This window comes from Artemia franciscana, chromosome 20 (genome assembly GCF_032884065.1).
Source record: "Artemia franciscana chromosome 20, ASM3288406v1, whole genome shotgun sequence".
In the NCBI taxonomy this organism is placed as follows: Eukaryota; Metazoa; Arthropoda; class Branchiopoda; order Anostraca; family Artemiidae; genus Artemia; species Artemia franciscana.
In genome coordinates this window covers 33,086,495-33,098,606 of record NC_088882.1, presented here as the reverse complement: position 1 = coordinate 33,098,606, position 12,112 = coordinate 33,086,495, and the positions used below count along the sequence as shown (strand labels likewise).

Below are 12,112 nucleotides of genomic sequence, written 5' to 3'. Positions count from 1 at the left end.
TCAAGTTGAACTGGACAAAGGCCCAACCAAATAGAATTGAAAACTTGTAGTTTCCCATGCTCTTTGTGCCTGATGTGTATATTTATATCACTTTACGGTGAAGTTTCTTTTTAAGTCACAAAAATAAAATATTTGGCTGTTTAGGGTAGGGTAACCTACACCTACTGTTCAAAGACATATAAGGCCTAGTCTATTATTTTATGATGGGAAAGGGTTATGCCTAATTGTCTTGTTAACGTAATTAGGCTTAGTACATATCGCTAGGTCTTGAGTAGTAATATGATGGCTAATTAATTATAATTAAAAAATTCCAAATTTCGCCAGATGCTAGATGGCGCTGGTGTTTTTTTGACCCAGCACAAGTTTCCACTCTTTTGAGTTACAAATACTATTTTGCCTGAGCTTCAGAAATCATAGCAGGAATCTCCTCAATAACTGACCCATTTTTTGAGATTGTAAGGTAGGGCAGATAAAATTGTTGGTACATAGTACAGATAGGTAAAGGTGGTTATGGTAAATAGACTATTGAGGTATTAGCCTGATTACTGTAAAAACCCTTTATAGACCCTTAAAGATAATACATTTGTCAACACTTATGGCTTTTTTAAAAAATAATTAATTATTGATTTCATACTTAGGCTACAATTTGATCTTAAATCAATAGTCTAGGTTAGGGATAATGAATTTTCATATACTGCCTTGACTTATTTTTCTGTGTTAACTATTGTATTGTTGATAAAACATTAGCACTAAGAAAACACTGTTCTTAATTGAGAAAACTCAGTCTTTAATTTTACAAAAACAATGTAGACTGTGTCTAAAGCATATCCAAAATTTGATTTTCCTTTTTGTCTAAATAGATTATGAATAATCAATGCTGCTAGAATATATAAACTTATCAAATTCTATTTAAGTAAAAATGTAGCTTTTAGACCAAGGTTTTAACCCTTTTCTATATGCAGAAATTAGAGAAAATGTAAGCTAATATCTTTAAGGGTCCATAAAGGGCCTAAGACTAGATGTCCAGTAAAAAAATATTATATTTATAAGAGTATCAAAAATACACCAAGCAGGCCTATGTTCACTGAATTTGTAAGTCAGTAATGGAAAGATCTTCACCATTGATAATACTGGTTTATGTATAAAAATCAATTCTTATAGAAAACTTTGGTAAAATTCTAGTTAATTGACTTCTTGCTATCTCAGAAAGGGTTTAGGTTAGGAAACTGAAACTTTCAGGGACGGGTCTACAGGGTAAAGTATGTCCTGGGAAGGTATTTTAAAGTATCCACCTCCACTCCTTCTCCCTCTAGAGGGCTCTAAAATTTGCCTACATGACAGGTCTATACCTATTGAAATTTTGACAAAACAACATTTTACCTTAATTTTCAGTTACTAGTTGCTTTTTCTCTGCCTTTAGTTCTGAAAATGCAATTCCTGTTATTTGAGTAGAATTTTGAGTCATATCAATGTTTTTTTTCAAAATTTAGGAAATGTATTTGCATATCTTTAATACCTTATGAAATGGAGTTGAGCAAAGTTATGAAGCTGAAAACAATTTTGTTGTACTTCAATTAAGCAGAAGATCGATTTTGCAAGGTTTCACTTCTATAACACATATATTTTTAAAGGTCATCAAAGGTCAGGGCCCTTAAGAGGGAGAAGGAGTGGAGGTAGTTGCTTCAAAATACCTTCCTGGACATACTTTAGTCTATAGATTCATCCCTGAAAGTTTCATTTTCCTAACCTAAACCCTTTCTGAGATAGCAAGAAGTCAATTAACACGAATTTTACCAAAAACTTTAATTAAACACCTCCCTGACAAATATGATAAGTGTGATTATGGTAATTATGAAGACACTAGTCTGGTTTCTATAAGAGGCAAATCATTCAGCATGATAATGATTTTTGGACCTAGAGATGCTTCAGATAAAGTTTTAAGAAAAAGATAGTATAGTTTTAGGAAATATAGAGGATGTGTCAACTAAATTTTCACTCTGAGATAAATAACAAAGAAGTACTGGAGTCATCAAACCTATTTACTCTCATTTTTATAGGTTATGACCAAACATTTGAGTCAGCTCATAGAAGAGCTTTAGCAAAGCTATTCTTGTATATTAGGCTATACAGGTAAATACATTAAATTGGTTGTTTCAATTCAGTAAAACAACATTGCTGTGGTTAAGGTAGGAAATAAGGCTATTAGCTAGTTTTGCACTTAATTGGAAATTCTATCCTTGCAGTCTATCCTTGTTTATATTGGTCATTTTGTTGGAATTTGTCCTAAGAAGCACAGCAAAGGTAACAGGGAAACAGAGGGAAGTAATACTCTCTGAGACTTGGATTATACTGATAATTTAATCAGCCTAGATGAAAATATGGTAAATATATGATTATCAATATTATTGACTTACCAATAAAGTGAACATACCACTCAATGCCCTTTTTTTGTTCTTTACAAATATAATAATTGCTTCTATTGCAAATTCAAATTTAAGCAATTTTTGACCCAATCCAACCTAACCTAAACTAACATTATTATAAATAATTTTGGCTCTGAGAAAATATAGTATTATTTTGTTGAAAACAACCAAGAAAACAGCACTGGAAAAACATAGTATTATTTTGTTGGGAAATGACCGATAACTCTTACTTTAATTGAAAATTTGTCATTTTTAAGAGCTCAAAAAGTGTTTAAATATGAATTTTACAATACTTTTTTGCCAATAAGACTTGTCTGGTCCTGAGCCCCCCTCTCTAAAGTTTGCAAAGTCAAGAATTATCATTACCTTAAATCACAGCTTGGAGTGGAATGAGGACTTTCAATCCTGTTGAATCACTCCTTGTGATGACAGTTGCATATGTGGTTGATTAGATTCTGGTGCATCCCAGTCAAACCTCCACGGTTTGTCACTCCACTTTGCATCCAGACAGCATTTGAATACATCTGTTGATTCAGCAAAAACAGTGTTCTCCTTGAGGCTGTTCCAGAGGTTCACAATCTGGTTTGAGAAGAAGCTTCATCTTGTTCCTGTCCTTGCATGAAGTTTGCAGATTTGATTTCGGTATCCTTGTGTTATGTGGGAATGATCAATCTCCAGGAGCTCATTTCCTTGATTGGTAGAGAGGAGTTTGTGCACCTGGATCATATCCCCACGTTTCTGCCTGTAGACTAAAGAGGGGAGGCTGAGTTCCCTCAGCTGTTCACTGTAGGGCTTGTTTTCCATATCGGCAATCAGCTTAGTGGCACTTTGTTGGATTTGCTCAAGAACTACCTTGCCTTTTTTGAATCAAGGGGTGGCCAGGATGGTCCCCACCTCCAAACATGGCCTTAACAGTCCTTTGTAGAGCTTGGTAATTACATCATGTGTAAAGGAGCATAAAAATATGCATATAGTAGTGCTCTTATATTTACCTATTCAAGGGCACTTTTCTGCAATGTAGTTGTTAGTTTTGTTAGCAGAGTTATAATGGAATGGTTAGCTAACAAACACTGCTTGCTAAGGATTCACAGAAATTTAACAATTGGGCTGTATATTCATAAACACAAGCTTAGAAATATTATTTGTCATTTTTAGGGATGTTTTGTAGATCAAAAGGGTCCTTAAAGGATGCCAGAAAAAAAGTGCATGAATGTGTTTTTCCTTTTTTTTTAGAGGGGGTCATAATAATGTCAAAAAGGTGTTTAATGATGCAGTTTTTTTTTTTATATTTTTACTTGTTGTGTATATAATCTAGGGCTATTTAGAGTAAGGATGGAGATGAACTGAAGGAAGGGACTTGAAATGAAAATAAAAATAAATAAAAAGCATAAAATTAGCAATCTGAAATATCTCAGTTTTGTTTTAACATGTCCTTTTCTGGAGAGCCACTATTTTTACCCTTTACCCCACATTTTTCAATAAGAATGACAAAAAATCATTTTTCAAGTTTGGGTGTAGGCAAATCTTCTTTCATATTTTCATCCATGTGTTCTGAATATTAATGATCTGAAACAGTCTTTGTTTTATAAAAGAAAGGTGCAAAAGTACATAAGACACCTGGAAGGCTTTTTGAATCACTTATCTTTGTATAGCAAAAAAGACAGAAAAAATGAAAAAATAAATATAATCACAGCTTGTAAAAATGCAAAAATACACTTCAAATATTTGGGTTGAGACCTAAGCTTGACCATCATTCTTGAATAATAAAATTAAAAATATATTGATAAAAGTCCATTCAACATTATAAAATATTGACCTTAAGAACAAAGGTAGCAGTAGAGAATTGTTGCTCTCCTGAAGGAGATATATTAGAACAAAAAAGACGTTTTTAGATTGCCAAATGTAAGGCTTATTGTCATTGTTTTGCTTGCGTTTTAACAGTTTATGCCCCTGAAATGGGCTCATTTTGCCCTATGGTACATAATAAAAACAAGAGCTAAGAGCTCATATGGCACTTGTGACAAGGCATGAAGAGCTAAGAGCCAAGAGATCATATGGTATGAGCTCTATCAAAATTCTATGAACCAATAGATTGATTTAAAAAGGAAAATAAGAGGCTTAATGCCGGTCAGGATTTAAAATAAGAGCTCTGAGTCATGATGTCCTTCTAAATATCAAAATTCATTAAGATCCGATCACCCACTCGTAAGTTATAAATGCCTCATTTTTTCTAATGTTTCCTCTCCCTTTAGCCCCCCAGATGGTCGAATCTGGGAGAACGACTTTATCAAGTCAAATTGTGCACCTCCCTGACACGTCTACCAATTTTCATCGTCCTAGCACGTCCAGAAGCACTAAACCACTGAACCCCTCCCCCCAACTCCTCCAAAGAGAGCAAATCCAGTACAATTCTGTCAATCACGTATCAAGGACATTTGTTTATTCTATCCACCAAGCTTCATCCTGATTCCTCCACTCCAAGTGTTTTTCCAAGATTTCCCCCTCCAGCTCCCCCAAATGTCAAAAGATCTGGTTTGGGATTTGAAATAAGAGCTCTGAGACATGAATTCCTTCTAAAAATCAAATTTCATTAAGATCCGATCATCTATTCGTAAGATAAAAATACCCCAATTTTCACATTTTCCAAGAATTTCGGTTTCCCCCTCCAACCCCCCCCCCAATGTCACAGGATCTGGTCGGAATTTAGAATTAGAACTTTAAAGCACAAGATCCTACTAAATATCAAATTTCATTAAGATCTGGTCACCCTTTTGTAAGTTACAAATACCTCAATTTTCAAAATTACCCCCCCCCCCCCCCCAATTCCACCAAAGAGAGCAGATCCGGTCCGGTTATGTCAGTCACATATCTTAGACGGGTTTCTATTCTTCCCATCCAGTTTCATCCAGATCTCACTGCTTTAAGTATTTTCTAAGATTTCCGGTCCCCCCAACTGCCCCCCCCCCCCTAATTACGCTTGATCCGGTTGAGATTTAAAATAAGAGTTCTGAGTTACGAGGTCCTTCTAAATATGAAGTTTCATGAAGATCGGATCACTCCTTTGTAAGTTAAAAATATGTAAATTTTTCTTATTTTTCAGAATTAACCTCCCCCCCCCCCAATAGAGCGGATCCGTTCCAATTATGTAAATCACGTATGTAAGACCTTGCTTATTTTTCCCACCAAATTTCATCCCGATCCCTCCAATCTAAGCGTTTTCCATGATTTTAGGTTCCCCACCCCAAACTTCCCCCAATGTCACCAGATCTGGTCAGGATTTAAAATAAGAGCTTTGAGACACGATATCCTTCTAAATATCAAATTTCATTGAGATCCGATCACCCGTTCGTAAGTTAAAAATACCTCATTTTTCGAATTTTTCAGAATTAACCCCTCCCCCAACTACCCCAAAGAGAGCGGATTCGTTCCGGTTATGTCAATCATGTATCTAGGACTTGTGCTTATTTTTCCCACCAAGTTTCATCCCGATCCCTCCACTCTAAGTGTTTTCCAAGATTTTAGGTTTCTCCCCTCCAAAGATCCGGTCGGGATTTAAAATAAGAGCTCTGAGACACAATATCATTCCAAACATCAAATTTCATTAAGATCCCATCACCCGCTCATAAGTTAAAAATATTTCATTTTTTCTATTTTTTTACGAATTAACTGGCCCCCAACTCCCTCCCCCAGATGATCAAATTGGGAAAACGACCATTTCTAATTTAATCTGGTCCGGTCCCTGATACGCTTGCCAAATTTCATTGTCCTAGCTTATCTGGAAGTGCCTAAAGTAGCAAAACCAGGACCGACAGACCAACAGAATTTGTGATTGCTATATGTCACTTGGTTAATACCAAGTGCCATAAAAAACTAACAAAATAACTTTATGATAAGGTTTATTTTAATGTCAACGGCTTGTTCAATTTTTTATCCCTGGAAGCATAGATAAGCACTTTGATGGCTTTAATAAAGGTGCTAAAAAGTCAAATAGATATACATTAGGCCTATCATAGACAATTAATCCAAGGCCTATTCAAAGCTTTCATAAATGTGGTCTAATTTGACTAATGTATTTTTTATTTGAATTAGATAGCCTCTCTAGTATTTTTTAGTGTTTTAATATACAGACAACATCAATAAAATGGAGAATCCAAAAATAGGACTACCCAGAATGGTGCTTCTTTTATCCTTGTAGCTGAACAAGTTCTACTTTGCTTAAATTTTAGTGTAACATTTAGGTTGTAGTTATATTTTTACTGGAGTTATGGTTATTGCAGAAAACAATTGAATTTCTGTGTTGAATTTGTTGAAATTAAATGTTTTCATTGAAAAGCATTTCAAAAGAGGTGCTTTTAGTTAGCCTACACTTCTTTTTCTTTTTTTTATAACAAATTTCAGTAAGACAATGAGAAATTCACGGCAAGCTGAACAAAACTTGAATTTCTTCAGTTCTTTGTCTCTCTGAGCTTCGGAAAATATTTGTGGCATACAATTAGCTAGGGATATTTCAAATTCTTTTTTTTGAAATAATTAGGGGTGGTTGGAAGGAATGAATAGACTATATCTATTGTTTTGTGTAGGATTCTTCTGGATCAAACGCTTAAGGCTTAAAAAGACTTTTTGAGAATTTAAATCTCATGATGATATAGTTTTTCATTATCGAATCTAATGTCTAAGGATGTCTTAAGGTTGTTTTGAGTGATGTCTCTATGATTTTACCTAGAAATAATGCCATCAACAAGCCAAAATCAGACATGGTCTTTCATTAAAAAGCTATTTGAAGCCATTGAACAAATTCCAGGAAAAAACTAGACAGGTAAAAGTTTTGTTGTTGAATTGGAACAAATTGACACCTCAATTTTTGCAAGTACACCAAGGATGCATGATGTTCTTTATGTATATTGCTTTGGAGTTCTTTTGGTTCATATTGTCTTCTCTATTTCTTTGAAAATTGAGTTCATATTTTTTACATCACAAGAGGTAATAACATGCATAGAAATAACATCAAAGTTAGTCAAAATTGAATCATGACTAGATTTCTAAACTAATCCTGTAGGCCTACTGACAGGTTTTTTTTTAGTTTAGTGGCCTTTTTTTTGTATTAAATAAAAAAAAACTAATTTTTTTAGCTGAAAGTAAGGAGCGACATTAAAACTTAAAACGAACAGAAATTACTCCGTATATGAAATGGGTTGTCCCCTCCGCAATCCCTCGCTCTTTACGCTAAAGCTTTTAATTGTTTTAAAAAGTAGAATTGTGGCAAAGAGTCAAACTTCAGCGTAAAGAGCGAGGGATTGCGGAGGGGACAACCCATTTCATATACGGAGTAATTTCTGTTCGTTTTAAGTTTTAATGTCGCTCCTTACTTTCAGCTAAAAAAATTAGTTTTTTTTTAATTTAATTTCTGAACGTTTTTGAATTAATGCATGTTTGGTTTTGGCTCTCCGCACAAAAATTATTAAAATGAAATTTGTATATTAATTCTTTTTTTGGCTAAATGGCTTTCTCTTAGTTTTGATAAGACGATTTTGAGAAATAAGGGGTGGAGAAGGAGGCCTAGTTGCCCTCCAATTTTTCGGTTACTTAAAAAGGCAACTAGAACTTTTAATTTTTAATGAACGTTTTTATTAGTAAAAAATACACGTAACTTAAGAATTAACTTACGTAACAAACTTTCATAACCTTATATTTTTATTATGTATACGAGGGGGTTTGTACCCTCGTTAATACCTCGCTCTTTATACTAAATCGTAAGTTTTGTCCCAATTCTTTAAGAATGACCCCTGAATCAGAAAGGCCGTACAATAAATAGTTGAAATTACTAAAAATACTATAGCATAAAGAGCATGGTATTTATCTCCTCCTAAATACCTTGCTCTTTATGCTAAAGTATTTTTAGAACCCCTCATATGCGTAATTATCTCTGTTCGTTTTAAGTTTCAATGCTACTTCTTCCTTTCATTTGAAAAAACGTTTTCATGTTTATTTTTCATTGTTTTCTTATAGTTATGCTAGAGAATCCTGCGCCCTTTTCATTGAATTTTTCTTCCCCCATGACAGATTCCTCCAAGGAAAGATCCTCCAACATAGCCCCCTCTCCTCAGCCCCACCCCCAAACAAAATAAAATCCCCCTGAAAACGTCTGTACACTTCCCAATAACCATTACTATATGTAAACACTGGTCAAAGTTTGTAACTTGCAGCCCCTCCCCCAGGGATTGTGGGGGAGTAAGTCATCCCCAAAGACATAGTTATTATGGTTTTCGACTATGCTGAACAAAATGGCTATCTCAAAATTTTAATCCGTTGACTTTGGGAAAAAAATGAGCGTGGGAGGGGGCCTAGATGCCCTCCAATTTTTTTGGTCACTTAAAAAGGGCACTAGAACTTTTCATTTCCGTTAGAATGAGCCCTCTTGCGACATTCTAGGACCACTTGGTCGATACGATGACCCCTGGGGAAAAAAAACAAAACAAAAAACAAATAAACACGCACCCGTGATTTGTCTTCTGGCAAAAAATACAAAATTCCACATTTTTGTAGATAGGAGCTTGAAACTTCTATAGTAGGGTTCTCTGATACGCTGAATCTGATGGTGTCATTTTCGTTAAGATCCTACGACTTTTAGGGGGTGCTTCTCCCTATTTTCTTAAATAAGGCAAATTTTCTCAGGCTCGTAACTTTTGATGGGTAAGACTAAACTTGATGAAACTTATATATTTAAAATCAGCATTAAATGCGATTCTTTTGATGTAGCTATTGATATCAAAATTCAATTTTTTAGAGTTTTGGTTACTATTGAGCTGGGTCGCTCCTTACTATTCCATCTGGTCTTGAGAAAAAAACATTATCTTGAATTAAATTTCTAGCTCTTATCACAACACCACTTAGGAAACTAAATCAAATCAGAGAATAAAGGACAAAAAACCTGGAGTGGAGGTAGTTTTCTTTTTTGAAGGGTTTCAACTCATGTTGTGGTATGGGAGGGAGTTGGCTTCTTCCTAATGTATTTAGAATCTCTAATTTTTTCATTGTATATGAAAGATATTTGGTGCTTTTTTGTTTCTCAGATATTTCAAAATATATTTTTACTTTGACATAAACCTTTCACTAATCGTCAACATGATGTAAAAATTATTTTGATTTACATAATTGAAAAATAAAGTGAAGAAAATACACACCTGCATAGTTCCCAAAATGTGAAATATTTTATAGGCTGTCTTTTCACTTTGAAAAAGGAGTGCCTCTCTTATCACCAGAATCTGCAGAAGTATACCAGTAGTAAATCTTTAGGCTTATGGGCCAAAATTTCCTTGCTTCTAAGGGACCAAAATATTGTAAATTCCACAAAGTGAAGTAAAAAAAACAAATTCTATTGAAAGCAACTAAATAAGTGATGTCATTAATTATTTTATTGTGCACTTTAATTCTTGACGATTTGGCAACGGACGACTATACGGCGGGTTAGTGCAGAAATTTATTTGAGGAAGGGGAGGGGCAAGTCAAAACAAGTGGTTTCTAAAATAAGGGATGGTCAATGACCTTAAATACCAAATCTCAAGCTCTGCATCTGACCAGTGTTATGTTAACCATTTTAGAAAGTTAAAGTATTTTAAAAAGTAAAAGTGTTCTAAGTATGAAGTATACATTATTGACATGTCCGACTTATCCCATGCAGGGTAAATTCTGACAACGGGTCGGGTTTAACCCTCGTAAACAAGTGGCTAGGTTTTGGCAGTTCTCACCTATATTTTAATGTATTTCTCAACTGTGTACAATGTTAACAATACACACTATACATAATTTACCACATACTAATTAATCAGACAAAGAACCAAAGAGATTTCCGCGACTTGCCTGCTGGTACTCTCAGAAAACTTCAGAGAGCATGGGACTGTAGTCGACTTATGTTTTAAAGCCACAGGGGGAACTTATTCAGGCAGGAAAGAGAGTGCATGGACAGAAGAAAACATTGCTGCAGTGACGGACTACACTGTCCCTCACCATTCAACTAAACGTAAGAACACGCCACAGTGGCTCCCTTACCATTCCGAGTTCTTGGCTTTGGATACGCACTGATTTTCTAGGGCTGCGTCCTACTGAGTTCCTTACTGCAGCAATGTTTTCTTCTGTCCCTGTATTCCTTGCATATCCTTGCACTCCCTTGTTGTTCCGAGTTCTTGGCTGTGTCTACGCAGTGATTTCCTACTGAGTCCCTCACGGCAGCAATGTTTTCCTCTTTTTCCTGCCTGAATAAGTTACCCCTGTGGCTTTAGAACAAGTCCACTGCAGTCCCATACTCTCTAAACTTCGTAACCCAACTAACAATCGTTGGCTTTAGTGGAAAGTTGCGACAATGGAAACATTTTCGAAACTGAATCTGTACACTCTGGTATGATTTTATCACAAAATAAGGCTCCAGTGAGAATATCTTCTGCTGATTTGTCCAAGATATTTTTGGGGCTACTATAGCTGCAAGCGCTATCCATAGGTTCACTTTTCACGTCCTGCAACTGAAAGGAAGTTCGTCAAAAAAATATGGGTACGCATTTTTTTGGGTCACCCTGTACTATTATGACCAAGAGCGTCGTCAAATAGTTTGTATTATACAAGCATCTCCAAAACGATTTTGGGACCTAATTAAGCTGACAAAAACTCGTTAAAGGGTCGGATTTACCCAAGTTCACTGTAATACTAACAAAACTAAACAACATCTTTTACGATTAAAATAGGTCCCAATGCAAATTAGTGTGTTTGAGACACAATTCCCTGGGAAAAAAATTCCGACTCATTTTTCCCTCCCCCATCCCTACTAAACTTTTAATCAGCGATTCTAAAAATAATATATCCATAAGGAACTTAAAGGAATCCCTCACTCATATTCTATAGTTCATCATGCTTCCTTACACATACCAGTACTCACCTCAATCAACACACAAATCTATATCTCTAACACTCACAATTATATAGCGAATCCTAAATCAAACTCTTAATCCATGTCTACAATGCTGGTTAAAATAAAGGCATCGCAAAGAGCACGGAATTCCTCATGGGCCTTCTTACCTTTTACTTCCTCCGGCAGCCTGGTCCAGACTTCAGGGACGATATACCTAATAGAAAGCTAGATCTGGTAGTAATTGGAATCGGTGTTCTAACCAATTCAACATTTCTAGTTTCATAACTACGTTCCCTTTCTTTATAAAATTCTGAAAACATGTAGGTAACACATTAAAGAAAATGTTATACATAAACAATTTAAATAAAATTTAACCAAACCAAAAAATGGAAAAATTTGTATTGATGATGCCTAGATCTTACCGAATTCTGGGACAAATAATTAGTCGAAACTCCTACAGCTTTATTTTGTAACACAGGGAGCACCTATAAATGGCTAGTGAACGTCTACAACAAAAGTGTCACGCTGTACAACAAATATGGACGAATAAGAAAAAAATATATCACTCTAATAGCCTTTTGAGGGAAAAAGTTTTCAGCTTTAGCAGAATTCCAATATTTTTGGGCAATTTACTACTTATAAATGCAATATGATCTTTAAAACTAAGGCTTTCATCTATCATGACACCAATATACTTTACAATATTTGTCCATTTTTATATGTACAGTTTCTAACTAGATTTCTTAATCCATGGATAGTAATTTACTCTTCTGCCATATAGCCTGAACAGTCT

General features: G+C 35.0%; 1 protein-coding gene across 2 annotated transcripts in view; it reads left to right on the top strand.

The window, feature by feature from the left end:
* The window catches only part of LOC136040141 (zinc finger protein OZF-like), a 28,775-nt gene continuing 16,663 nt past the window's right edge, over window positions 1–12,112 (top strand). Inside the window, exon 1 of one of the 2 annotated variants that reach the window (XM_065724252.1) lies at window positions 1–97. The gene's annotated coding sequence lies outside the window, so the exon portion shown is untranslated. The remainder of the gene's footprint in view (window positions 98–12,112) is intronic. The other variant, XM_065724254.1, reaches the window with a different exon arrangement.